The following is a 14,310-nucleotide window of genomic DNA, read 5'->3' as shown; positions in this document are numbered from 1 at the left end:
TGACTAGGGCTGTTATTGTTGTTATTTCAGGCATAGGTAGACCTCTACAGACTGCTTCATAGTCATTTCAGGCAGAGAAATGGGAGCTGTCTGTTGCTAGAGAGCCCAAGAACTGCTGACAGTTAAAGAAAGACTAGTGGGGAAGTACATAACCAAGGAAGCTAATTCTAGAAACCCAAGAACAGATGCTGCTGCAAAAAATAATAGCAGTAGTCAACATTCTATTGTGCTTCTAAGTGGTTTATGTCATTTAACTCATTTAATCCTAGCAGCCATCTGAGAGGGCAGGGGAGTGCCCTTTATCCACCTAGGATATGTCCCCAAACCCCCAGTGGATGCCTGAAACTGTGGAACCGAACCCAATATACACTGTTCTTTCCTATACATACATACCTTTTCCCCCCCCCTGAAGTGAGAAGCAGGGAGGCAGAGAGACAGACTCCCGCATGCGCCCGACCGGGATCCACCTGGCATGCCCACTAGGGGGCGATGCTCTACCTATCTGGGGCGTTGCTCCATTGCACCCAGAGCCATTCTAGTGCCTGAGGCAGAGGCTATGGAGCCGTCCTCAGTGCAGGGGCCAACTTTGCTCCAATGGAGCCTTGGCTGTGGGAGGGGAAGAGAGATAGAGAGAAAGGAGAGGGGGAAGGGTGGAGAAGCAGATGGGCGCTTCTTCTGTGTGCCCTGACCAGAAATTGAACCTGGGACTTCTGCACACTGGGCTGACGCTCTACCACTGAGCCAAGTGGACAGAGCCTAAAGAAAGTACTTTTTGGCTTCTGTCTTTTTTTTTTTTCTTTTCTTTTTGGCTTCTCTTTAGCATATCGGAATTGCCATTGTCACTTACACTTTGGGGCATTAATAAGTAACATAAGGGTTATTTGAACACAAGCACTGTCATACTGTGACAGTTGATCTGATAACCAAGATGGCTACTAAGTGACTAATGGGCAGGGAGTGTGCACAGCCTGGATATGCTGGACACAGGGATGATTCACATCCCAGGCAGGACGGAGCTGGATGGCATGAGATTCCATCATGCTACTCAGAATGGCATGCAATTTAAAGTTTCTGCAATTTCCATTTAATATTTTCTGACCACAGTTGACTGCAGGTAACCAAAACCACAGAAAATGGAACTGTGGATAAGAGAAGACTACAGTATGAGTATTATTCCCATCTTACAGGTGAGCAAACTAAGGCACAGAGATTTACCCAAGGTCACACTACTAGTTACTCAACCTCTGTTGTTTCTGCCTGGCTGATATCCATTCCAGCTGCTCTTTTATCCTCGGGGAGCCCCCCCCCCCCAGCCTCACTGCTGTGGTTCACTGAAGGTTGTCAGCTCCCTTTGCCCTTATCCCCCAGAGTGACTGGGGTGCATGGGTATGTGACTCAGGCCTAGGCCAATCAGCATAGTTCTCCCCTCCCCGCCCCCCCCCCCCCCATCACAATGTCTATCTAGCTCATGACCGGCCACGGACACAGTCAAGCTGAAAACTTCTGTGCAATGTTAAAAAAAAAAATCTTCTCTTTGGACTGGACTCAGACCTGGGAGGGTGCAAGCCTGGAGCTGTAGGAGCCCCCAGGGGAGGAAGCAGGAAGGCTGAGCTTCAGCGGGCAGAGGTGGGTCCCTAACACTGTGGAGGCCCTGCATTCAGCTGTCCCCATGGTCTGCACTGGACTTGCACCTCTTTATTTATTTTAACTTTCAGTGTTTTGTTTTGTTTTTAATATTTGCAGGGTCGCACAATCATTACCACTGTCTAACTTGGAAAAATTTCATTGCACTCTCCCCCCCAAAAAATTCATTTATAGTCTCTCCCCATTACCCCCTCCCACCAGCCCTTGGCAAGCACACATCCGTGCTCCAGTTCCCACAGATCTGAGATGGAAGTGTTGCTCACTCAGGCTTCCAGGGCGCCATCTCCTTGGCTTCTGTCCCCGCTCTGGGAAAGGGCTGGTCCTCATGAGCATCACTGAGGAGAGCCACAGAAGTTCATTCACACTGGGGGTGGGGACTTCTCTGTTACATGTAAACAAAGGAATTAGAGTCAAGTGACAGTAAAGGGTTGTGGGGTGACAGGGTGGCTGTGACATTTGACTCTGATGGAGGTGGAACCTTGCTATAACTTGTGGTCTAGATAAGATGGTCCCTGAATCCCCAAGTTCAAAGCCTTCCCCACAATTACTGTAAATCACTGATGTCACTTGGTTCCTGCATAGGGTGTACTGATTCTTATCACCTGTTGTCAATTTAGAATGTGGCTCCTGTTTAATTTTTTTCTGCTTAAACTCCACTCACACAGAATTTACTAGAATCAACCTGACTGATAAAGTGAGGGGCCATAAGGAAGGTAACTCCAAAGTTAACAATAAGCTTCCCTGTTCACAAAGTGGTCACCCACCACCAGGGACTGTCCTCGGGCTCTTCCTGCACTGCTTAGTCCCCAGCCCCATGTCACCTTGCTGACCTCTCTCCCTACCTGCACCTCCACTCCTCTCTGTCCATGTCTCAGCCCGTTTGGCTCTAAATCTGGAGCTCATGACCACCAGCATGTTCTTCCAAACCCTGACTTCAGGTGCCATTCCACACACTGTATCTATATTTGTACACTGACTCCTACTGTAAGAAATATCACATCCGTGGTTCTCAAACAGAGGTGATTATACCTCTCAAAAGACATTCGACACTGTCTAGAGATATTTTGGGCTGTCAGAAATGGGGGTGGGGTTGCTACTGGCATCTAGTGGGTAGAGGCCAGGGATGCTACTAAGCATCTTACCCGGCAAAGAATGATCCAACCCTAGTGCCAACCGTGCTGAGTCTGAGATGCCCTGCACTACATAAACTACCCCTCTGGTTCCAAGTCAAAATACAGTCATCATACTGTTTGCCCCCTCTTGACACAGGATGGCATTAGCCAAGAATGCAAAGTACAGTTTTGGCACCAGGCCATCGGATGCTGACTCTGAAACGAATGGCTTTGTAAGGGTCCCCCTGGGTAGAGTAACCAGATATTTTATCCTACAAACCAAGACACCGACTGGGAAAGGAGACGATTCATCCATGACAACAAGCATAAACCTGGATGAACAGCGCCCCCTACTGTTGAGTTCACTGGCAAACACGTGCCTGTGCCTGTGCCTACAGCCAGGGCAGCAGTAAAGATAGTACAGTATGCTGCTGCCTATATCTTGGCAATGGCTTTGAATCTTCCTCACTTAGAGGTACATTCCCCTTCAAGAGCTCCAGAACATTTATGTTCCCAAAGGCTGTTCCACTGCGTCCCTGGTCCCCAAGGGGAGTGACCCCTAACGCCATCTGCCGGTATAAAGTGGAGCTGAAAACCTGCAGCCAGCTCTCATGCTAGTTTGGAAAAGTCCATCAGTCAAATTCCAGCAAGTTGAAAATCTTCGGTAGTTTATTTTATTTTGACAAGCACTCTGTGAGGAAGGTCATGTGTCATGTCATTTGGGGGAGTGTGGACCGAGACACAGAGAGGCTGATGCCTCCAGGGAGCAAAGCCAGATCTGGAATCTGCATCTCCAGGTGAGTCAGAACCCATCGACTCGTTCTGTACCTAATACAGGAGACAGACGGTGTCACACTCTGAATACAGCCCCTTGGGTGTAACCACATTTCCATAAAAACCTAAAAAAGTCTTTACTACGACCATATTGAACTGCCATAATTATTAACAGGGTCTCAGTGCAGGTGCGGTATGTTCTGAGTAGAGATGGAATCCATGTAGTTGAAGGGTTGGTTCTGGTTGTGCTATCTTTTCCTTCCACTGAAGAAAGAGTATCAGAATGTGAGTGAGCGAAAGTAATTTCATTATAAGTGTACCTTGGCTACATTCTATTTTAATAGAAGAGGGATTTACTCACAGACTTTAATTAGTCGTAGTAATTGCCTGCGACCCATCTCAAAATGGACTGTGACTCACCAGTGAACTGGGCAGCGTGCCTCCGAGGGGGTGGGTGTCCCCAGCACTGTTCCCTCTCTAGAGAAATAAACACAAACGGCGGGCCAGAAAATAAGAAACTGTCATTGGCGTTGTTCTTGTCTTAGGGTTGCTTCTCTTGATTTCTCTTTTGAACTCAAAATCAAATCCCCTGTTTAAAAGCTCATGGGTGCCAGGGAAGATAAGAGCCGACAACATGGGTGGTAGAAGGGTCTAAAGCAGGCATCTCCAAACTACGGGCCGGGGACCGCATGCGGCCCCCTGAGGCCATTTATGCGGCCCCCTGAGGCCGTTTATCCGGCCCCGCCGCACTTCCGGAAGGGGCACCTCTTTCATTGGTGCTCAGTGAGAGGAGCACTGTATGTGGTGGCCCTCCAACGGTCTGAGGGACAGTGAACTGGCCCCCGGTGTAAAAAGTTTGGGGACCCCTGGTCTAAAGCGTCTGGCCATGTTCAGACCAAGGTTGGAGAGGTGGCCGGGTGGACAGCACATGCTTACGAGGGGTAAAGAGGCTACGACTAGGGGCGAGCTCTTGGGAAAGAAGGATTGGAGAGCATGCTACTGATAATGTGACAAATTAGGTCATGAGCTTGATGTAGCGTCTTACCCCCCATCCCTTCCATTCTGCGATCAAAAGAGGGAACCGAGTGCCCTGTGTTTGTTTTCCCTTTAGTGAGGGTAGCAGCTGGCGGCCAGAGCGCTTGCGGATGACCGGAACGGGAAGATGAATGAGCCCAGCTACGCGGAGAGTTTGTAATGCAGTTTTCTCCTCCACCGCATTCCATTTTTCCTTGCCACAGATCCCGAATTCTCTCTCCCCAGCTGAAATGCACTCCCCTCCGCTTGTGACAGCCCATAGAGCTGTGGTCTATAATCAGATCTGATAGACACTCTGGTCTGTAGTGGAGGCCAGGAAGGACGGGGGTGGGGGCGGGGCAGAAATGCAAACCATAGAGTTGAGCTGGCCTCCTGGAGTGCTAGAGAGGCCCTGGACAACTCAGGAGCGCCGGTTTGCAGATCAGCTTTCTTCCTCTTCTCTCCCATTCTTGGGACAACTCTGTCTCCTCTTCATCTTTCTCCTCTGCCCTAGGAGACCCTATCCTGATTCAGGGTACAGCTATAACATCTCGGGAATCCTCCAGGTTGACTTCTTTTGGGGTTTATGGACCTTTCCAAAGGACTTGCTGGTCAGCTGAGAGAGGAATGGGCCGGGACATCAGCCTGTTGGACCTCAGCTTGCAGGAGCTAAAAGCATATCTGATTTGAATTAATGAATGTGTAGTGTATATGAACGGTACCCTACATGTGTGCCCATAAGAAGTGCCACACTGCTTTTATTTTGCTAAATCGACTGTAGTCAGCTCTGAGCTCCCACCAAACCGACTTGTAGGAAATTCAAGCCCAGTCCTAAATGACAGTCTCTCTGGTTTTAATTAAAACACCATCAGAATCGGTCTGTGGCAACCAAGAAACCTATTTTACAGATGGAAAAACTGAGCTATGCAGTGCCTTCGAGAAGTGTGATTAGAGAACGAGACAGAAGCAAAAATCTTCTCTGAACTCAGCCTCCAAGTTCTAGGGACCCCAGCTACATCTCTCTGTTGACATTTAAGGGGGAGGGTCACAAGGGACATTTTCTGTGGGTCCTGCATGTTCACCCCATGACGTGAGTCTTCAGAGGTCTTCACCATGTGCCAACGGTTCCTTTGTGACTAGTGATTATTTAAAAATATTTGGCTTTGCATGCTTCAGTTTTGAAATCACTACAGTATGTTTTTCTTTCTCATTAGCAACCACCACCTGCTCCTGGAAGTCAACCCAAGGACCTGGCTCGCGTTCAGTGGAAATTTGCCACCACGCCTCACAGAAACACTCTCACCATGCTAAGAGTTCTCCAGGTGACATACCTCGTCTGCCTACCATTTTTACTTTTCTCTCCTCTATGTAGGAGAGAGTCACAGATGGAACTCTGAGACAGGCCAGGAACAGAGATGGCTAAGAGCCACTGTGTGAGAAGAGATACATTTGACTTGGAGGCCTCGTGTTACTTATTGGTTCCACTGCATCAAATAAAGTCACTTGGGCACTGGGCTTTTCATCTATCTATCTATATCTATCTATCTATCTAACCATCTCTATCAATCATCTATATCCATCTTCTACTTTTATTTAAAAATAATTTTCATGCCATCAAATTCACCTCTTTAAAGTGTACAAATCAGTGGGTCTTAGTATATGTTGTGCAGAGTTGTGCAACCATCACCATGAATTCCAGAACATGTTTAGCATCCCCAGAGAAAATCCACAACTGTTCTCCCTCACTCTGCACTGTAACCTTCCCCCGAACCCTGGCGACCATTCACCTACTTTAAGGCTCTCCTGACAGGATCCATTGCTGCTGTTCATTATGAGCCAAGAAAGAGGAAGAAAGTAAAGTCCAGCATAAGCAAGGAAAACCAATTTCTTGATATTTCTTCTTGACTTCTGAGAAAGAACAACATCCCAATTTCTCTCCTGTAGCTGCACTCACATCTTTCTTTTGCATCTACGGCTCACACACTGTGGTGTTCTCCAGCCCTGTGTGGCTCCTGGTGTCCCTCCTTTCCTGTCCCCGCCCACTCCTGTGGCTTTCACTGTTCCTCCTGGCACTGACTGCCTCCTTGTCTGGCTAAGCCCCCAGTCCTCCTCCTGAGCTTTGGTTTTACCTGATACAATGATTGGTCCTTAAATTAGTTTCCTATCTGTTGGTCAAATAAGTTTGTAAATATGATATATGTTTGCTTGCTTATAGTTTGCACTGGGTGTAGGGAACAGGCTGTAAGCAGGCAGGGTGGTTATAGCCTAAGGCTTAGTTTTAAGACTAAGCTTTTCCCCACATCCTTGACTGATTGCATGATGTGGGGAGGTGCACTCTCATGAGGAATCCCATTGTGCCTCAGATAAGTGACTTTGTATCAGAGACTTCCTTGTTTGTATATTGGAATTAAAAGTTTGGATTTCTACACTATAAAGTGGGGCAGACTGGGAGTTTGCTCTCTCTTGATTCCTGAGATCAGCATTAGAGGGGAGAGCAGAGAAAGAGCACGTGGAGGAGGCCAGGAGAAGCAGTCAAGATGGCAGAATGCTGCAAGAGAAACCAGTTAGTGCAGAGTTTGTGCAGAGAGAAGGAGATGGGAAACACAGGTGAATAAGGCTGGTAAGCTAGAAACCTTTGATGCTAGGAAACTCAGATAAGTCAGTAGCTTTGTGAGCACTGAATGAGTGAGTTTTGGAGCCCAGTGTGTGTTTTTACTTGCCCACCGGGTGCAAGCTAGGATTAAAGGTAATGACCTACCAGTTCTTGGCTCCATTGTTTCATTACCGTCTGTCTGAATCCAATGCGAACCTGCATGGGCCAGGCGGCTGTGATGGTGGCCGTGGCTACTGGCTTTACATTTGGCGTAGTCTGTGGCAAGATTTGATACAGATGAGTATGGAGCCACCACCACCTTTGAGTGGTGGAGTAGAGGACTGGCTGCTGTTATGGTTCCCCATGGCTGTCCTTTTGGGGGCTATAGGCTGGCTGATGTTTACAGCCATGCATGAGGAAACCAAGAGCTCTGTGGAAGAGGCTTCCCAGGACCTGCAAACCAAGAAGTGGAAGGAACTGGGGCAAATGTGGGAGAAAGAGATGCCGACCCAGGAGCTGGAGCAAGCACCAGAGGAGGAGGCCGACCTGGTTCACAAGATTTGCTTGGAAATACAGCAGTTGCTGGAGGAGGATTCACAGGTTCATGAGTTGCAGATTTCCCTGGACACTGTGGAGAGCCAGCAGTGGTGGGAGGCTGGGGCTGAGGCCAGAGCTAGGGCTGCAAGGCCAGTGGAGCAGAAGGCTGCAGCAGCCCAGGGCTCGAGCCTGGCAGCGGGAGCTGGTGTTTTCAGTTCCTCTTTGGAGGATGAGGAGAATCGGGCTGGAGTTGCAATCCGCAGTCTCCAGAAGGTGAGAGCCCAACAGCAAGGAGTACCTGCTATGCCCCTGGTAGGTCTGCAATTTTGGGACATAAGGGTGAGTGCCATCATGCTCTCCAGAGCAGAGATGGAAATGCTGACTGCATTGCCACGTGCTCCTCTTTGGAACAGTGTAAAACCTGCCAGGATGGCAGGGATGATGGGGGTGACTGAGGCCCCATGTGCTTGGACTGATTCCTGGATTACGACCAGAGTGAGCACTGGCTCCTTTGTTGGATGGACTTACAGATTTTGGCCAATGTGAAATACCCTGATGGGGGTGGGGGGAGGCTTTCCTGGAAGCACTCCCCTGCCCCGGGAAGCTTTTCCCATGGCTAGAAAGAAGGCCGTGGACATTTTGCACTTTGGGCTAAGTGCTCAGAGACTGGTGAAATGTACCTTTGTAATTGTTGAAACTGTATGATTTGTGCTGTTGTAATTTGTGTAATGTGCCTAATTTCCTTGTGCAGAAATACCTGTGCTTCAGATTGTGAAGCGAGCAAAAGGGGTGGAATGTTGGTCAAATAAGTTTGTAAATTGATATATATGTTTGCTCACTTATAGTTTGTATTGGGTGTGGGGGACAGGCTGTAAGCAGGCAGGGTGGTTATAGCCTAAGGCTTAGTTTTAAGACTAAGCTTTTCCCCACACCCTTGACTGATTGCATGATGTGGGGTGGTGCACTCTCATGAGGAATCCCAGCATGCCTCAGATAAGTGACTTTGTATCAGAGACTTTCTTGTTTGTATATTGGATTAAGGGTTTGGATTTCTACACTATAAAGTGGGGCAGACTGAGAGCTTGCTCTCTCTTGGTTCCTGAGATTAGCATTAGAGGAGAGAGCAGAAAGGAGAGCAGAGAAAGGGCACATGGAGGAGGCCAGGAGAAGCAGCCAAGATTGCGGAATGCTGAAAGAGAAACCAGTTAGTGCAGAGTTTGTGCAGAAAGAAGGAGATGGGGGACAAAGGAGAATGAGGCTAGTGAGCTAGAACCCTTTGATGCTAGGAAACTCGGATAAGTCAGTAGCTTTGTGAGTGCTGAATGAGTGGGTTTTGGAGACCAGTGTGTTTTTACTTGCCCGCCCGGTGCAAGCTAGGATTAAAGGTAATGGCCCACCAGTTCTTGGCTCCATTGTTTCATTACCATCTATCCAAATCTAATGCGAACCTGCATGGGCCAGGAGGCTGTGATGGTGGCCGTGGATACTGGCTTTACAACCATCGATGCTGTAACAAATGAGCACAGACTTAGTGGTCTAAAACCACACAGATGTATTCTGGTAAGGTTTCAGAAGTCAAAAGTTCAAAATGGTGTCACTGGCCTGAAAGGAAGGTATCCCAGGGCTGTGCTCTGTGCCCCCCCCCCTCTCCGCCCAGGCTGGGGGGTGGGGGGAGGAGCCATTTCCCTGCCTTTTCCAGTTAGATTCTGAGCTGCCTCCCTCACACTCAGCCTCTTTCTCTGTCTTCAGAGCCCGCAGCGGAGCATCTTCAAATTTCTCCCGCTTTTTGTCACATTACTTCTTCTCCGACTCTGACTCTTCCTGTTCTCCCTTAATCCCGTCTGCAAAGTCCCCTTTGATACCGACAGTAACACAGTCACAGGTTCCAGGTATTAAGACATGGCCATCTCTTGGGGGGATATTATTCGGCTTCATTATTCACCACAGTGCTCAATGTATGTTCATTGAGAGAGGAGGGAGGGAGGGAGGGAGGGAGGAAGGGAGAGGTTCAGAGGGGTGGAGGGGAAATAGGAGGAAGGAGAGCATGGGATGAAGGAATGAAGGGAAGAAGGGAGGGAGGGAAGGAGGGAGGAAAGAAGGAAGGGAGGAAGGAAGGGAGGGAGAGGTTCAGAGGGAGTGGAGGGGAAATAGGAGGAAGGAGAGCAAGAGAGGAGAGGGAAAGAAGATAAAGGAAAAGCACGATGTTTTCTTCCCAGGACCTCCAATGCACTGATTTTTCTGTCAGTGGAAGAGACAGGACTCCAGGAAGGCCTGAAAGAGCCTCCAGTCCTGGGAGGGGGCGGCAGGACATCTCTGTGTCTTTATGACTGTCCCAGCTCTCCTCTCAGCAGCTTGGGCCAGGGTGGGGCTCCCAGACATGGAGCAGGGAGACAGCACTGGATGACAGTGATAAGTCACGCAGACCTTTGGGCCAACAGAAACTGCGCAGCTTGTGGCTGGGACCCACAGTCCTCAGGCCACTCTGTCCTTGGCCCCATGTATCTACATTTGTAAGAGCAGAACAAGGAAGTAAGTGGGAGAGAAAGAAGAAAACGCGACATAGTAAGGCTTCCTCTGCTGCTTCCTCTACAGCCACCAGAGTAAAAATATCTAAAACGTGAAGGTCGTGTGTGGTCCAGCAGGAGGGGCCGCCCCAACCAAGCCTTCTACAAGTTAGCATATTATTTTTAGGGAAGTTGTCCTATGATGCAGCAATCACAACTAATGCATGTGGCTAAACAAGCTAAAAGGTTGTTCCAGAAATCAAAGCTTGCCGTCAGATCCCAGGGCGTGTGTGTGTGTGTGTGTGTGTGTGTGTGGTGTGAGAGTGTGTGTGTGTGTGTGTGTAAATTTTAAAAGCTCTTTGTTGTTATTTTAAAAAATTTCTTTAAAGAAAATTCACTGTTTACAGCAAAAATAAGAGAAGAGCCTATATTGTGTGGTTCATAACAGGGCAGAAATGAAATGTATGACCCTGATAACAGGAAGGCTGGGAGGTGCTGTAGGCGAGGTCCTACGGAAGCCGGGCGGTGGTATACTAACACCTGAAATAGACTGGGATAAATTTAACAAGGATACTATGTATTCACGCCCCACTTGGTTTTGTTTTGGAGACTATGTTGCTTTTCATTTACAAAATTATACTATTTATCTTACCATGGATTGTTATTGTTTTAATATAAATCAACACATACTTTAAAAATTTATCAGTTTTAACTCTTTTTTAATTAATTTTAATGGGGTGACATTGATAAATCAGGGTACATATGTTCAGAGAAAACATCTCTAGGTTATTTTGACATTTGATTATGCTGCATTCCCATCACCCAAAGTCCAATTGTCTTCTGTCACCTTCTAACTGGTTTTCTTTGTGCCCCTCCCCTCCCTCAACCCTCTCCTCCTCCACCCACCCCGTAACCCCCACACTCTTGTCCATTCTCTGAGTCTCATTTTTATGTCCCACCTATGTATGGAATCATATAGTTCTTAGTCTTTTCTGATTTACTTATTTCACTCAGTATAATGTTATCAAGGCCCATCCATGTTGTTGTAAATGATCCAATGTCATCATTTCTTATGGCTGAGTAGTATTCCATAGTATATATGTACCAAAGCTTTTTTATCAGTTTTAATTTCTAGCATGATAAATATGGATAGCTACATAATTCACAAAAGACTGTTTGCAGTCTTCAATCTTTTATCAGAGTGGAAAGAGGTTCTTATACCAACAAGTTTGAGAACCATGTGCCCTTAGCCAGAAGGCGTCATCTAACGTTCGTTCTGTTCCAGGGATGGACACCAGAGCCCGCTCTCTAAGTGTGTTACTGCCCTGCTTCCCAAATGTCAAAAAGTTATTTCTCAAAATTGAACATCCATTTATTCTAAAGAAAGATAGAAAACTAGGACTAGGAGAAAACATTCTTGTTTGATAAAGGGTCTTCCTACACCATACAGAAGTCTGATACCTAAGGATTGGGACTTGACACATATTCCCCTTGAAGTTAGAAAAAACCCCGAATTGCTTCAATCACTGCATCTTCTCAAGATTGCACAAGAGGTTTTAAATTAGTGTAGTCAGATAAAAAATATGTAAGAATTACAGAGGCAGAAACAAAATCACGTTGTTTGCAGACAAAATTTCTGTTGACGCAAAAATTCTAAGAGAACCTACAGAAAACCTACTAGAACACGTAGGGTGATTCTAAGGCTGCTCGACAGAAGATGGGTATTTAAAACATCAATACCGTTCTTACACCCCAGAAACTTTAACTAGAAGACGTAATTAAAAAAGACACCAGCCTGACCTGTGGTGGCGCAGTGGATAAAGTGTCAACCTGGAAATGCTGAGGTTGCCGGTTCAAAACCCTGGGCTTGCCTGGTCAAGGCACATATGGGAGTTGATGCTTTATGTTCCTCTCTACTTCTCTCTCTCTCTCTCTCTCTCTCTCTCCCCTCTCTATAATGAATAAATAAATCTTTATAAAAAAAAGACACCAAACTTCATATTTGCAACAGACTTTTGCAGATAAAACAAACTTGAACAAAAAGACCTTATTGAAGATGTCGAAGGAGGCCTAAATACCATTTTGTACGTGGGAAGATTGATTATAAAGGAGACATCACCTTCTTATCACTTCATTGATAATTTTTTTTGTTTTTTTTTTATAAATAAAATTTTATTTTAATGGGGTGACATCAATAAATCAGGATACATATATTCAAAGAGGACATTTCCAGGTTATCTTGTCATTTAGTTCTGTTGCATACCCATCACCCAAAGAGAGATCGTCCTCCGTCACCCTCTATCCAGTTTTCTCTGTACCCCTCCCCCTCCCCTCCCCCTCTCCCTCCTCCCCTCCCCCCACTCCCCGTAACCACCCCATGCCTGTCCATGTCTCTTAGTCTCGCTTCTATGTCCCACCAATGTATGGAATCCTGCAGTTCTTGTTTTTTTCTGATTCACTTATTTCACTCCGCATAATGTTATCAAGATTCCACCATTCTGCTGTAAGTGATCCGATGTCATCATTTCTTCTAGCTGAATAGTATACCATAGTGTATATGTGCCCCATCTTCTTTATCCAGTCTTCTATTTTCTTTACAGTGATTAAAAGCCTTTAAGCAAACTCTTGGGCAATACAGCAAGAATCCATAAAAGAGTAGTGTCCTTAACATGTTCATCAAGTCCAAGTTGGCCCCATCACCATGCCAAATTCCTGAAAAATGCAACCCAACCACAGTTCAGTCTGTTAGGAGCTGTCACAGGGAGCAGGAGTCCAGGAAAAGTCCACACGCAGGAAAAGTCCTCATGGCACTGGAATTGTTGTCACCATTCTATACTTTGCAGCTCATGTCCAAGTCCCAATGACCGCTGCTTCTAGCTGGTAATGATTCAGGTAGACTGGAAAAGCCATTTGCAGCATGCGTGGATATGGAGCTTCTGTTCTCCTCTGCCTGGAGAGATGAGACCAGGTTGCTTTTCCCTGGAGCTCTGCGACTGTGGCATGGTAAAGAGAACCTTGGGATATACTAAGCTGGGTGGCAAAAGTAGATTCATAATAGAAGTTGGCAAAAGGGGGAAAGAGAGCTCTAAATTAGGAGTAGGTCCCAGCCTGAAATTTGAGTGGGGCATTGAGGTAGGAGGGATAAAGGAAACACTATATAGTAAGCAAAGCAGCAGAAAATAGGACTATCAATACCCACAACAGAAATCTTTGAGGGAAGAATAAAAAACCTGACTATTCAGGCAAAACATAGTTAAGTGGCCCTTGTGCAAATGAGATCAGTTTATCTGCTTCTTGGAAGAAATACCCTAGGCTCATCCACAGTGTCGTAGATGGGGCCGACGGCCTTGGGCACCTTCAGCCTTCAGTGGCAAACTCCAGCATTCTGGGCAAGGTTAGGTCATAGGTGGCTGGAGCAGGGCTGGAAGAGACTGAACCCTCCCTTAGAGGAGCAAGGGGGAAGCCTCCCTTCTAGTGTCCCTGTTTCCTCACAGCAGAGGCATGTAAGCCTGGCAGGCTTTAGCTCAATGACCTTCCTTTCCACTATTGAAGCAGGACCCAGATGGCATCCTATGAGACCCCTTTGGAGCGTTGGAGCCTTTAAGGGCGTATCCTAAAAGCTGGTAGTTCCCCTGATCTCTATTGGGCTTTTTCTGCCTCTTGGTATCTTAAAAGCCATGCTCAGAAGATCTCGCTGAGGGGTTTGAGGATCCCCATCCACCTATATAAATCTTTTCCATATATCTGGAGCTATTTGGAAAAAGACAAAACAGTGTTATTAGCTGGATCTAATAAAGAAGGTAGTAGTTTGCAGGCAAAAAAGATTTGGTGTCTCCTGTTCATCAGCATTCAAAAGAAATGTAAATTTTTTTTTTTTAAAGTAAGAAGCATGATATGGTAGACCCGTAGGAGTTCCAGGATATGACTACCCCCTTTAAATTTTTTTTTTAAATTGACCTTAAAATGTTTGCTGAGTACACTTTAATAATACCTTAACTTTAAAGATTGTAAGCATGACAAAATACAGTAAATGCTTTTGCTCCATATGCAGGAGCATTTTCAGTTTAGCCAGTTTAGGAAATCCAATAATAGAACAATGCATACAGACAATGAGCTATAACATGCTTAGCAG

Source organism: Saccopteryx bilineata, chromosome 7 (genome assembly GCF_036850765.1).
Source record: "Saccopteryx bilineata isolate mSacBil1 chromosome 7, mSacBil1_pri_phased_curated, whole genome shotgun sequence".
Classification (NCBI taxonomy): Eukaryota; Metazoa; Chordata; class Mammalia; order Chiroptera; family Emballonuridae; genus Saccopteryx; species Saccopteryx bilineata.
Note: the sequence above shows the minus strand (reverse complement) of the source record.